Below are 15048 nucleotides of genomic sequence, written 5' to 3'. Positions count from 1 at the left end.
GGTCATGTATGGATGTGAGAGTTGGACCGTGAAGAAAGCTGAGCACCAAAGGATTGATGCTTTTGAACTGTGGTGTTGGAGAAGACTCTTGAGAGTCCCTTGGACTGCAAGGAGATCCAACCAGTCCATCCTAAAGGAGATCAGTCCTGGGTGTTCATTGGAAGGAATGATGCTAAAGCTGAAACTCCAATACTTTGGCCACCTCATGCGAAGAGCTGACTCATTGGAAAAGACTCTGATGCTGGGAGGGATTGAGGGCAGGAGGAGAAGGGGACGACAGAGGATGAGATGGCTGGATGGCATCACCGACTCGATGCACATGAGTTTGGGTGAACTCCGGGAGTTGGTGATGGACAGGGAGGCCTGGCATGCTGCGATTCATGGGGTTGCAAAGAGTCAGACATGACTGAGCAATTGAACTGAACTGAAGAGTCTTAAATTTATCATTGTCCAGTGATGCGATCCAGATTCCTGCCTTCTTGTTACCTGGCAGCAGGTGAGGGATGCCAAGACCCCTAGGGCCAGGGCCAGAGAGGGGAAGGGCCCAGGAAGGCCAGGACATAACAAGTAGGACTGCCTGAGAAGGGATGTTCATGGGAGAGGCCAAACCAGAAGGACCCCAGGGCTAGGGGCCATGAGCAATGCTGAGCTGGCCAGCAGGGAGAGCAGGTACACTCGGGTGGGGCTGAGGCAAGGGGAAGGTCAAAGGGTGGGTCACACCCAGAGCGGAATGAGGGTGTGGTAGGAGGTCAGCTGAGTTGTGGCCCCTGTGTGGGAGTGGGGCGCCCCTCTAGGCTGAGAGTGACAGGCTCCTGCTGGATCAGAGGGAGGCCAGGCAGCACCCACCCAGGCTGGGGAGATGTCCAGCCCCCTCTACCCATTGGGGAGGCTGTGGTGAGAGGACCTTGGTCTACCCCATGGTGAATACCTGGGAATGGAATTTTTGAAACTCAAATCATGTTTTCCCTTGAAAGTGTTAGTCAGTCATGTCTGACTTTGCAACCCCATGGACTGTAGCCCGCCAGGCTCCTCTGTCCATGGAATTCTCTAGGCAAGAATACTGGAGTGGGTTTCCATTCCCTTCTCCAGGGGATCTTCCCAACCCAGGGATCAAAGCCAGGTACTCTGCATTGCAGGCAGATTCTTTACTGGCTGAGCCACCAGGGAAGCCCATAGTGAACCATAATTGCTTAGAAACTGCCTGCCTCAATTGCCAGGGGGCTGTGGCTTCTGACACACTGACTTTAAACTCTCTGTTCCCTGTCAATTAGCCAGTTTAACTTTCTACGGTGGCCCTGATGAAAGTCGCCATTCAGCACCAGCCCTAGATCCTGCGGAAGGGATATTGTTGCCATGGAGATGGAGTCTGGGCTTGGCACTGCCCGCTTAGCCGCTGGGTGTTCCTGGGGTTGACTCATAGTCCAGCATGCAGCAGGAGGCCACCTTTGTGGACCCCAAACCTTTCCTCCCCCAACTTGATCCTGACCACGACTTCCGCTGGCCAGCTGTTGATCCTAGGCGCTTGCTACATATGTGCTGCCAAAACCTGCAGCCCAGGAGCCCACGGCTGAGCCCACAGGAGCCAACCTGTGGCCTCCTTGGAGCTCAGCCACACCTGAGACCCAGAGAGAAGCAACTCAGGTTGGACACAGTGGCTCCAATCGGCCTCAGGTGACTCACAGCAAACAGAATGATGTGGACGCCCAGTGTTTCACTTACCAGCTCACTTTGTATTTATCTGGCAGTGGCTGCACCAGCATTTCCCAGCAGGTTTACCCAGCTATTTAAATATGAGCAAGCTGGCTACAGTCCTCTCTCTCTCTGGCTGTGTGTCAGGATCAGTCACCTGGGGGGGTTGGGGCAGGGCTTGGTAATCACTGAAACCGCAGGCCTCCTGCAGAGATTTAATGGGGCTAGGGTAGAATCCTGGGCATCCCTGTGTTTCCAGAGCTTTCCAGGTGACTCGCCCATGCAGGCAGGGGTGAAACCCACAGACACACTACCTCCACCCCCAGTGCACTCATAAGCACCTCTGCAGCCTGGTCCTGCCCTCGGCTGGTGGACCTCTGATGCGAATTCAGCTCCTCTCATGCCTCACCCGTAATTATTTCTGTATCCAATTCTTTCTCCTTGAGTTTTCATAAGGTTTAAGTTTCTGCTTCATTTTTGGATGGTGACTTGAGTGTCTCATTCTGTAGAACACCTCTGAAGGCAAATTATTATGTTATAGAAAATCTAGTTATGAGTAAGTATGTTGAGAAGGAAACAAGAAAGGTGATCTTATTGTTCTTAGTTCTTACATAACACTTTCTTATAAATCTTTTGTTTTAGTTTTTTTAAATTTTAGAGACCTTTGAACATACACCAAAGTAGGTAGATTAGTATCATGAACTACCACACACCCATCAATCTGCCAACCCCCAAAATAACCAAACTGGTTCCATGTCCCACACTCTTCCATTTAGCCCATCTTCTATTATTTTGAAGCAAATCCCAGATATCATACTATTTCATCTGTAAAAGTTTTAGTAAATCAAAAAAGAACTCTTTTTGTATCATAGTAATTCCTAGTGTTCAAATTTTCCTCTTGTCTCTTAAATATGATACCGTTAATATATAAAATATTTTAAAAATGATACAAACGAACTTATTTACAAAACAGAAATACTCACAGACTTAGGAACTTACAGTTACCAGAGGGGAAAGTGGGGAGAGAGGACAGATAGATTGGGAGTTTAGGATTGACATGGACACACTAGTGTATTTAAAATGGATAACCAAGGACCTACTATATAGCACAGGGAACTTGGCTCAAGATTCTATAATAACCTAAATGGGAAACAAATTTGAAAAAAAAAAAAGGCTACTTCTATGGGTATAACTGAATCACAAATCACTTTGCTGTATACCTGTAATCAACTGTGCTCTGATATAAGACAAATATTTTTTAAAAATTTCCCAACTGTCTAAAAATTGTCCTAAATGGATTTTTAGGAGAAAAGTTTGAATCAGGGTTCAAATGAGGTTCATCTGTTGAAATTGGTTGCTTTGAATTTCAACCTCTGTAATCTTTTTTTTTTTTTTTCCTTGTAATTTGTTTGTTGAAGACACTGGGTTCTTTATTCGGTAGATTTAACCACAATCTAGAGTTTGCTGCTAACTTTTCTGTGGTATAATTTTACAGGATCTCTCTCCGTATTTTTCCTATAAATTGGTAATCGAGAGCTTAATAATTTTCAGGTTTGGTTTCAGTGCTGGGTATTCTTCCAACAGGAGGCATGTGATGTCTGTCTCTTTCCATATTAGATGCTGCAGATGGTCAATGCCGGCATCTTTTGAAAGCTCTGTTTCAAAATAGTGATATCTGATTCTACCATCTTCTCCTTCATAGAAGTATTCTAGCTTATATAAGGGAGGGATGATAGAATCAGATACTACTATTTCTCTACTGTTTCACACCTAAGATAATTGTTCGCTTTCCTCCATTTACCATTTCAAAACAATGCATTGCTTTCCTACCATCCTCCAACAGTGAACAGAGTTTAGTTTCTAGTATTACTATGAATTCATGGATTTTTAAACGTGTGTTTCAATTCATTACAGTTAATATTCTAATTGATTCTTCCCGTTTTGACCAGTGCGCGTCTCTTCCACTTGATTCCTGAATATTTTAAGCATGACTAGAGAACACTATAATCCCTGGTGGCTCAGTGGTAAAGAACCTGCCTGCAATGCAGGAGACAAGTAGACGCAGGTTCGATCCCTGGGTCAGGAAGATACCCTAGAGAAGGAAATGACAACCCACTCCAGTATTCTTGCCTGGAAAATCCCATGGACAGAGGAGCCTAGTGGGCTACAGTCTATGGGGTTGCAAAGAGTCAGACACGACTGAGCACAGCGCAACACAGAGAAGACGTGTACATTTTAAACAAGCCTAATCTTGTATGCTTTCTGCTTAGACTTAGAATCAGCCATCTCTCCCAAGGCCCTGGTGCCTTTCAGTGGGAAATGGTATTTGGAGACCTTGCTTTGGACGTGCAGAGTTTACGTATTCCTTTTATCTGACCAAAGTGTCCCCAGATTTTAGTTTCTCTATCCTGGTCTTAGAGTAGGTATTGACTTTAGTTCTGAGGCCACTAGCACTGAATCCACAAATGCTGATGAGCACCAGGTGGGGAGAGACAAAAAGAGCCTTCAGGTGTAGAGAGCGGATGGAGGAGGAGGACGTAGGGGGAAGCCTGCGAGAGCAGTGTTTCTCAAACATGAATGTGCATGTGAATTCCCTGGCAATCTTTTTGAAATGCAGAGTCTGATGGAGCGGGCCTGAGGGACCTGAAATGCTGCACATGTAAAAAGCCTCCAAGAGATACAGGCATGCTGGTCCTCAGCTGCACTCTAAATGGCCAGGCTCTCCAAGTAGTAAGTAGTTAGCGGGGTGTCAGGACTAAACGCTGAAGGAGCTCAGAGCAGGGATGAGGGAGCTGTCAAAGAGGAGGCGGCATTTTGGCAGTGACTTTTCTTAAGAACCAGGAACATAGCAACAGAGTAGTGGCATCTTCACTTTTCAACTTTAAAGAAATTATTAAGGTGTAACATTCGTAGATCAAAGAGAACAAGATCCAGTTTTTGAGATACAATTCACACACTATAAAGTTCACCCTTTTAAAGTGTATACTTGAACCATCTTTCGTATAGTCATAGAGATCTATAATTGTTGCCACTATGTAATTCCAGAACATTCCCATCACCCCCCAAAAGAAATCCCATATCCATTAGCACTCATTCCCCACTTCCCCCTGCCTCAGCCCCTAGCAATTACCAATCTATTTTATATCTCTGTGGATTTGCCTATTCTGGACTTTTAATATAAATAAAGTCATACTATATGGAGGCCTTTGTGACTGGCTTTTTTCACTGAGCATAATGTTTTCAAGGAAGGTCCACTCACGTCATAGCATGTATCAGTACATCCTTGCTTTTTACGGTTGAGTAATATTCCATGGTATGGACAGATCGCATTTTGTGATTCATCACCAGCTGATGAACATTTACTGTTATGAATAATGCTGCTGTAAATATTCATGCACACGTTGTGTGTGTGTGTGTAGCTTATATTTTCAATTCTTCAGGGTATACACCCAGGAGTGGAATTGCTGGGTCATAGTGGTAACTCCATGTTAAAGTTTCTGAGGAAACAACAAACTGTTTTCCAAAGCAGCTGCATCATCTGTGGTTTGATGAATAAATGTTTATACATAGCACACACTCGTATCACCACCACCCAGGTCAAGAACAGGATATTATCAGCACTCTAGAACCCTCCCCTGAACCTCTAATTTGACCTCTGTCACCACCAATGGCTGGGGCTTTGAGAGGTAAAACCAGGGGAACGTGCCCTGTGGTGAGAGCAGCCTTATCAAAGGCATAGCAAACCAGGCAGGGCTTTACACCAGCTTTAAGTCCTTCTATGTAGACACATACCACTTTTTCCTGTTGTACCCAGGCCTGGTGAGCAAACAGGCTTCCTCCCGCAGTGCTTCACTTCCTGTGCAGCAAGCGGACCCTTTCAGAGCAACAGCAAGCCCTGACTTGGGATCCTCCAGGAGGCCCCGGGATTGGGGGTGGGCAGCTGAAGCACGGAAGCAATGCCCGATGCCCAAGATTCATCCCGAAGGACAGCTTCAGCGCCAAGCACCCTGGTGACGCCTGCTGCAGGGCCAGTGGCTGCCGTGGGGGAGTCTGCCTTGGCCATGGTCCTGTCACCATCCCTTCCGCCCCTTCTGTGTCCAATTACCTCCCACCAGAAGGCAATGGCACCCCACTCCAGTACTCTTGCCTGGAAACTCCCATGGATGGAGGAGCCTGGTGGGCTGCAGTCCATGGGGTCGCTAAGAGTCGGACACGACTGAGCGACTTCACTTTGACTTTTCACTTTCACGCACTGGAGAAGGCAATGGCAACCCACTCCAGTGTTCTTGCCTGGAGAATCCCAGGGACGGGGGAGCCTGGTGGGCTGCTGTCTCTGGGGTCGCACAGAGTCGGACACGACTGAAGTGACTTAGCAGCAACAGCAGCAGGCCCTTTGGAAAAACCCAGGCTTCCAGAAAGGCAGGACTATCTGAGCAGGTCTCCCACAAGCAGGGAATTGAGAAGGGGCAGCGGTCAATGCAGCCTCCTGTTCTACCGTCAGGATCTTCAGAGCGTGCTCCGCCGGGAGGTGCTCCTGGGAGGTGGCCCTTGCAGAAGCCGAGCCTGCCGTCAACCACAGAAAGGCCCCAGCTCTGGGAGGACCCTGCTCCTGCCTCAGTGGTTCTCCTGCATCCAGCCCTGCAGACCTTCTCTCTGGTCTCAACCCAGCACACACACACGTCACAGTCACAAAACTCAAAACTGCTCAGAGATGTATCACTGACCTGCAAATCCTTGACTTGCCAATGACTTTTCCATACCAGCACCCCCACCGGAAGTCCCTCCTGCCGGCTCCCCTAAGAGACTGTGTGAGACCACCCCGCCCTCCCCAAACAGGCGTTCTGGCTTTGTTTTCAGAATACCACCCCTGACACGAACAGCCTGAAGTTGACACGAACAGCCTGAAGTTGTCATGTCCTTTCAGCCCGCTCTCTGGGAATCTACCGTCTAGAGGTGGATTTGGTTGGGTCTTCTTGAAAAGACGCACAGTGTCCCTGGGAGGACCAGCCTGCTGCATGTCAGCGTGTGTTAGTTTAATGGGTGACTCAGCTGCCAACACTGAGCTGACAAGGGCAGCTGCAAGCCTGGGGGTGTGGATGGGGAGTGGAGGGTGGAAAACCCTGGATCATGGTGACCATGATGGGCAGGGCAGGTTGGGGCATGTTGCAGGATCCCTGGGCAGTCCAAGGCTCTGGAGAGATGCCCAAGTCAGGGTCTAGAAAGGAAAATGGGAGGAAGCCAGAGACTAACTTCTTAAGGTTATATTTTATATGCACCAGGCAGGGGCTGGAAGCCAACTTCCCTTCCTCTTCCCCAGGGTCCTCTTGCTCCTACTGGTCTCTCTTCTTCTCCTCTTCCCACGCTTACTTTCCTCTCCTCCACACTGCCCTTCCCCTATTCCTTTCCTCTGACCCTGGAACAGAAAATAACCTTATTAGCTCTATTTCCTCTCTATTAAAGACTTAAAAGGCTTTAGCCTCAGGATCTAGTTGTTATGGCATCACTTGATGGGGAAAATGCATGGTCTGGCCCTGTGCCTGGCTCATCACAGGTGCTCAGCAAGTGCTGGTTAAGGGAATAAAAGCATGAATGAAAGTGACTTCATTTTGAGTTGCTAATGCCAGATCTGGAGGTGGACTTTTGGAACCCATCCCTATTTGAGTGAACACTGACTTTCCTGCAGGCACAGATCAGAGGTTTCTGTTGCCCTGGGCTCCCACAAGATTCCATAGATGAAGCCAGGGTGGGACCCAGGATCCAGACCCCTAATCTTGTGTGATTTATGTTCTTGCATCTTTGCAACTTTTGCTTCTGGAGGGGGCCAGTGGGCAGGGACTGATGGGGTCACAGCACCCTCTGCTGGTGTATTTTCATAGGTGGTTTTTGCATATCTGGGTTTATAGTTAATGTTTACTTTTGTTTTTAATGGGCTTGGGCGAGACTGGGAATGAGGATTTCTGGTTTTATGACAGGCTCATTCTTCATGAATATCAAGACTGAAAGTGGCCCTTGGTGATAAAAATGAGTGTCAGGGTGGGCTCCCAGACATTAACAATTTAATTGAAAGCAGGTTTTGGTTTTAACAACCTCCCTGGCCCCAGTGCATAAGTGTCAGGTGGAAACACCTTCTGCTCCAGGCTCAGTGCCGTATCTCTGATAGTAGCAGGCTCTCTCATTTGCTTTTAAGAGGCACACATGAGGTTTTGTCTGAGTGAGCTGAGAGAACTTTCTCCAAGAGGGAGAACCAAAGTTGCCCAGAGCGGGACTGGCCCCTGGACAGGGGCCGGCGCTGAGCTTTCTGTACTCATCATGAGTCGTGGCTCCCCCAAAGCCAGGCGGACACTAAAGAGCTCCCGGGTAGGAAGGTAGCGGGCAGAGGGAGAGAACCCAAGGCCAAACTAACCCAGACTGTCACAGCCTCTTGCTCAGTGAAGGCCCCTATTTTCCATACAGCTGATGGCACAGCACAGCTTCTCACACTAGAGCACACTGGAGTCACCTGGGAAGTTGTGTTAAAATGCAGGTCCTGATTCAGTAGGTCTGCCATATAGCCTGAGACTCTGCATTCCAAACAAGCTCCTAGATTATGCTGATGCTGCTGGTCTAGGGACCACACAGGGAAAGCAAGAGTGTAGAGGAAATAGATTCTGACATCAGAATGCTCAGGCAGAATTCTGACCTCACCTCTGCCACTTATGCTATGACCTTGGACAGATTATGTTCATTACCTTCTCTGAGTCTGCTTCATCCTGCACAAAATAGGGAAGATGACCATTTACGTGACCTCATAGAAAGACAGACAGAATGACTTCATGGGGTTGTTGTAAGAATAAAATGAAACGATGCAGGTGAAGTTCTTAGTGCAGAGCCTGTAGTGTTCAGCACATGGCAAATATCTTCACACTCATGTGTCCATCCAGCAAGTATCTGTCAACCCCCTGCTGTGCCCTTGGCACTGCCATGGGCCCCACATCCAGCAGTGACAGAAACACAATCTCTGCTCTCAAGGAACTTACATTCGAGCAGAAGACAGACCACAGACAAGTGAAATGGATAGGATGTGAGCTGGTGCTAAGTGAGCCGCAGAGGCCAACAAAGGAGAGTGAGGAGGATAAGGAACGCGGAGCGTGAGCATACTGTTGTTTGTGCAGACTGGGAAAGTGTCACTGGGAAGGTGACGCTGACATATATACACTGCTGCTGCTGCTGCTGCTAAGTCGCTTCAGTCGTGTCCGACTCTGTGCGATCCCATAGACAGCAACCCACTAAGCTCCCCCGTCCCTGGGATTCTCCAGGCAAGAACACTGGAGTGGGTTGCCATTGCCTTCTCCAATGCATGAAAGTGAAAATGGAAAGTGAAGTCGCTCAGTCGTGTCCGACCCTCAGCGACCCCATGGACCGCAGCCTTCCAGGCTCCTCCATCCATGGGATTTTCCAGGCAAGAGTACTGGAGTGGGGTGCCATTGCCGTCTCTGGATATATACACTACCATATGTAAAATAGATCACTAGCAGGAAGCTGCTGTATAGCACAGGGAGCTCAGCTCGGCGCTCAGTGATGACCTGGGCTGGGGGCGGGAAGGAGGCTCAAGAGGGAAGGGACATATGTATATAACACAACATTGTAAAGCAATTGTACTCCAATTAAAAAAAAAAGTTCATTTGGATTTTCTGTAAGATGGGGAAAATCCAAATGAACTTTCTGGCCAACCCAATATATGTTAAAACTCAGAACTGTACATCTCCAAAATTCAATGTATGCAGATACTTTAAAGTAATAAAGACTATTTTAAAATGAAAAAAAAAAAAGAGAGAGAGAATGTAATTTTGAGGGGACGACCACATGGCTAGCTGAAGAAATGGGAGGGACCATTTGTGAGTGCAAAGGCCCTGAGGAAAGAGTGTATATGGTGTGTGTGAAGAAGAAAGAGGAGCCCAGAGGTGGTGGGGAAAGAAAACAGGTAAAGGTGAGTGTGGAGGAGCAGGGTCCATCCTTGAGGGCATTGCCAGCATCAACTTTGGATTTTTCTCTGAGAGAAAAGGGCAAACGCTGGAAGTTCTGAGCATAAGAGCAACACGATCTAACTGACATTCTAAAAGGATAAGTTTGGCTTGTTGCGGATGGACTGTGGGAAATCCTCCTCTACTCCAGGAGCACTGTGATTGCTCAGGCGAGAGAGGAGGGTGGCGTGCAGAGATCCCTGGGAGCAGTGGTGGGAGGGTATGTATTCATGGCTGTAAACATCTACCCACATTCATCTTGTTCCCTATTATCCCTTTTAATTTTGGCTGCACTGAGTCTTAGTTGTGGAATGCAGGATCTTTGGTTGTGGCATGAGAACTTCTAGTTGCAGCATGTGGGATCTAGTTCCCTGACCAGGGGTCAAACCCCAGCCCCCTGCACTGGGAGTACAGAGTCTTAGACACTGGAGCACCAGGGAAGTCCCTCCTCTTTTCCTTTTAAATTATCCTTTGAGTGGGGTCCATTTGCCCCTTCCTCTGGGAGAATGCTTGGCTAGGGCACAACTTCATTGGCCACTCCCAGGAAATAGAAAGATCCAAGGTGCTTCTCATCAGAAAGGATGTGGGGAGATCTCACCTGACTTTGTCTCTATTCTTAAGGGTCCTTCCTGGGCCATCTTTCTCTTCCTTAAAAAAAAAGAAAAGCTGTTAGTTTTATTATACAGATAATGCATGTGCCTTATAGAAACATTAGAGATTATAGATAAACACAAAGAATGATGTCAGAAATTGTCATAATCTTACTTCTCAGAGAAAACCACTGCTATTATTCTATTCTTGTATATTTCTAAGTGTCTTCAGTTCATGCAGGCTCTATGTGCATGCACATACACACACATATAAATTTTTTACCAAAAAAATGGGGTGATATTTGAATACTATGTAATACACCAATACTATCGATGGCATTAAATATATTTCAACAACATATTATTCTTAATGTCAGCAGAGCATTTCATTTTATGGGTGTACCACAATTTATTTAACCAACTGGTGTTCATTTATGTTGTTTCTGATTTTAAAATATATACATGTCACAAATGACTCCTTGATGAGTATCCTTGTAGCTAAATCCTGGCAGCCATCTGTAATTTTTTTCCCTATCTTTTAAAGCATCTGATACATATCACCAAGTTGCTCTCAGAAATATTTGTGTGAATTAGACTCATCCTGGAGTTGCTCATCTCCCTACAGACACATGACCCATAAAAAACAAAATGAACATTTCTTGGTCACATTTAAAAGCTGATGTTGATATTAAAGTGTCAGGGGGCAACTTTGCACCATTTTGCTTCACCACCTGCTGAAGGCCCACTCTTCATCTTCTGGGTCCTCTAGGATTGGAATTAGGGTCAGGCTTTCAGACTCACTGTTCAATCTCTGAGTAAGATCTGGATTGGATTTGGTTGTGCGTTTTTGTTTGTTTGTTTGTTTGTTTTTTCTAATATAGAGGGAAGTACCAGAGTCACCTTGGTCACACTTATCAGAAGGGAAGTCACCTTTCAAATACTGAAGAGGGTGCAGGGAGGCTCTAGGGATCCCTGAAGCCAGCCAGGAACACTTAGGAAGGTGGGTGGGAAGTTCATTGCCATGGAAATGTATATACTCAGACCTGTTGCACCCGGGAGAGATGGGGCTCCTGACCATGGTGGTGGATGCCTGAGCCCACCCTCACCCACCTTCTGGAGCTGGCGGCAACCTGTGACCAGGGAGAAGGGAGGCTGTGAGTTCGGGTCATACCAGGGCCCAGGGCAGTGATGGGAAAGGATGATACAGTCTGGCCTCCTTCTGGGCCCAGCCCTGCCTGCCCAGCTGTTTCTCTGGTGACTCCTTGAGTCAGGGCCTGGGGCTGCAGCACCTGTCACCTGTGGGTGGGCTGGGGTGATCCACTTGCCCTTCACTCTGCTAGAAATCAGACACCGAGATTAGAAAGGAAGGATACTGCTTTACAAGGGACCACTCTGACCTCTAGAACAGTCTCAATCCCCATACCATCTAATAATTTCTTATTGATTCATTTCCTAATATATACTTCCTCTCAAAACACTTATTTTTTTTAATATGGAAGTAGTTCAAATTTCATTTCATTGCAGACCTCACTCTGACTGCAGTCAGTTCAGGTGTTGGTAAACTGCAATGGAGAACTGAAACTTTTTCATCTGGGAAAGGCAATTCTGACTTTGTCGTCATTGCTGTCAGAGTAGTCTGGGTTTTTTTGAGAGTTGAATTCCTCCACATATGCTCTCATTTAGCTCTCACTGAAAGTGATGTGAAAGTCTCTCAATTGTGTCTGACTCTTTGAGACTCCATGGACTATATAGTTCATGGAATTCTCCAGGCCAGAATACTGGAGAGGGTAGCCTTTCCCTTCTTCAGGGGATCTTCCCAACCCAGGGATCGAACCCAGGTCTACCGCATTGCAGGCAGATTCTTTACCAGCTGAGTCACCAGGGAAGCCCAAGAATACTGGAATAGGTAGCCTATTCCTTCTCCAGCAGATCTTTCCAACCCAGGAATGGAACTGGGGTCTCCTGCATTGCTGGCAGATTCTTTATCAGCTGAACTACAGGGAAGCCCTAGCTCTCATTACACCCCTTTGAATTAGACGTGGTTATATTCACATTCCAGATGAAAGCATGGAATCTGAGAGGCGACGTGACTTACCTGCAGCCACACCATTAATTCATGTCCAGAGCCAGCTGACCCTGAGATCTGTTCCTCCTTTGATCTCATCTCATTGCCCTTGGAAACGCAACCAGCCCCAGAGAGTCACAGAGCACTGGCCCAGAAGTCAGAAAACCTGGGTTCTGGTCTTGGCTTTGCTACACATGGGCTGTGTGGCTGAGGGCACTTCATTGCACCACTCTGGACCTCAGAAGCCTCATTGTAAACTGAAAAGATCCGACCACTCTCTGAGATTCCTTCTAACCGTGGGGCCTTAGCTCAGGCTTATTGGGTGGTAACAGAAAGCTGCTTTGCTTAAACAGAAATGGGCGCTGTGGTCCAAGGGTCTGGAGACTCTCATGAAGCCAAGCCAGGGGCCAGCACCAGGCCAGCAGGGCTGAGGCCAGGCAGTGGTACTTGCTGTCCCCTCTCTGGAACTGCACGAGTCTCCACTTCTCTCAGCTCCTCTGTTTTCAGTCTTCTCTTTCTGCAAAATGGTTTACTTTTTCTGCAGATTACCTTTCTCTGCTTCTTTGGCTGATAGTGGCAGATGCCTCCCCAGCTCCTAATTAGAAGACCAGTTCTGGGGGCCAACTGAGTCTCCCAAAATTCCAATTTCAAATTCCCAGGGACAGAAATCGACTGGGCAAGTTGAGTCGGCTGTCCACCTTGTTCTGATCAATTGGGTCCTGTAGTGCAAAGCAGAAGTGGTGGCCCGGGTTGGGGAAACGCACCCTCCCCACAAGAGGCTCTGTTCTCAGGAGAGGAGTCACATCTTTTCAGAGAAGAGACAGGTCAAGCATAATTCCCTTCCAGATGAGGTGACCTTGAAACCAACAGAAAAAGCACAAGCTCACCAGCAAAGCTGGCCCATGGGAAGCGTCGGCAGGAATGGCAGGCTGTAGCTCCCTGAAGGTCTGTTCCCAAGGGCAGACACGACAGCTGTCTGACAGCCAGACAGACCTGTCCCCCAACACACAGTGTTGTCCTTCTGCTGCCTGTGAGTTGGATGACGTGAAACTGGGACACAGGGGAGCTTGGAAAGGTCAAGGGACAGGGACTTCGGAGACCACGCCACCAGTCCTCGGGGCTTGGTTAGCACTGCGCGGTCATTTGCACAACGAAGACTCAGCACTTCAGCTGATCCCAGCAGCTGTTTCCCTGATGACCTTGTTTCAGTTCTTTAAACCGGCACATGGGTTATCTCTCACTGTGTAACAAACTGCCTCAAAACCTAGCGACTTAAAGCAACAAGCATTTATTATTTCATAGTGTCTGTAGGTCAGGTAGTTAGGAGAAGCTCTTCTGGGTTCTGGCTCATTGTCTCCTCATGAGGTGCGGCAGTCAAGCGATGGCCAGGGCTGCAGTCCTCTCAAGGCTCAGCTGGGGCTGGAAAAGTGCTACTCACACCAGTGTTGGCAGGAAGCCTAGGCTCCTTGCCATGTGCCACTCACCATAGGCCTGCTTGGGTCCACACCCCATGGCAGTGAGCTTCACCCAGAATTGGTGTGCGAAAGAGAGCAAGATGGAAGCCACATGTCCTTTATGACATCATCTCAGAAGTAACACACCATCACTTCCGTCATATTAGATTCATTAGAAGCCAGACACTCTGTCTAGTCCTCACTTAAGGGGAGAGGAACTATGTTCCTCTTGAAAGAGTATCGAATTTGTGGGTCTATACCAAACCAGAACTGAGCACAGAACTGAGCCATACAATGTTCCCAAGTGTCTGGAGGTTTGGGAGTCAAGGGATGGGGTCTGGGGTGGGGGCTCCTCTTTGGTGGCAGAAATCAGTCCCCAAAGATGTTTTAATCTCCATAACTTGTGAATATGTTATGTTATACAGCAAATGGGAAGTAAGGTTGATCATCAGCTGACCTTTAAACTAAGGAGAGTAGCTGGATTATCAAGGAGGGCTCAATGTAATCACAGGGGTCCTTCCAAGTGGAAGGAGGAGGCAGAAGAAGAATCAGAGTGATCCTGAGCACTATTTACAGTAGCTAGGATACAAAAGCAACCTAGATGTCCATCAACAGATGAATGGATAAGGAAGCTGTGGTACATATATACAATGGAGTATTATTCAGTCATGAAAAGGAAGGCACTTGAATCAGTTCTAATGAGGTGGATGAAACTGAAGCCTATTGTACAGAGTAAAGTAAGTCAGAAAAAGAAAAACAAATATTGTATATTAACGCATATATATATGGAATCTAGAAAAATAGTACTGATGAACTTATTTGTAGGGCAACAGTGGAGATGCAGACACAGAGGACACTGAACTGAATGCAAAGAATTTCACTCATGGCAGGATAGTTTGTTGAAGCCCGATTTTCTCTGAATCTTTCTTCATTCTCATTTCAAGGCAGCAGCCAGGCTTCCCCTTATCTTGGTGGAGGGATTTTGGGCAGGACACAGCATAGGGCAGTGGGAGGTCAACGGCCCGCCCCCACCTTTAAAGGCCTCTGAAGGGCAAGGTCTCCTTCAGGTGGGGTGGGGATGAGGAAACATGCCAGAGAATAAGGGTGGATCCTCAGAGCCCCAAAAGGGAGCAAGTTCCCATGAACAGTGGAGCCTTAAGTCCTGCTTGGTAATGAGACCACAGAGGGAGGCAGTGCAGGCTAGACCCTGGGCTGAGGAGTTCCTCCTACTGCCCCCCCCTCCCCCCCCC

This window comes from Bison bison, unplaced genomic scaffold (genome assembly GCF_000754665.1).
Source record: "Bison bison bison isolate TAMUID 2011002044 unplaced genomic scaffold, Bison_UMD1.0 scf7180017864289, whole genome shotgun sequence".
NCBI lineage: Eukaryota > Metazoa > Chordata > Mammalia > Artiodactyla > Bovidae > Bison > Bison bison.
The sequence above is the reverse complement of the archived record's forward strand: the minus strand, read 5'-3'. Positions refer to the sequence as shown.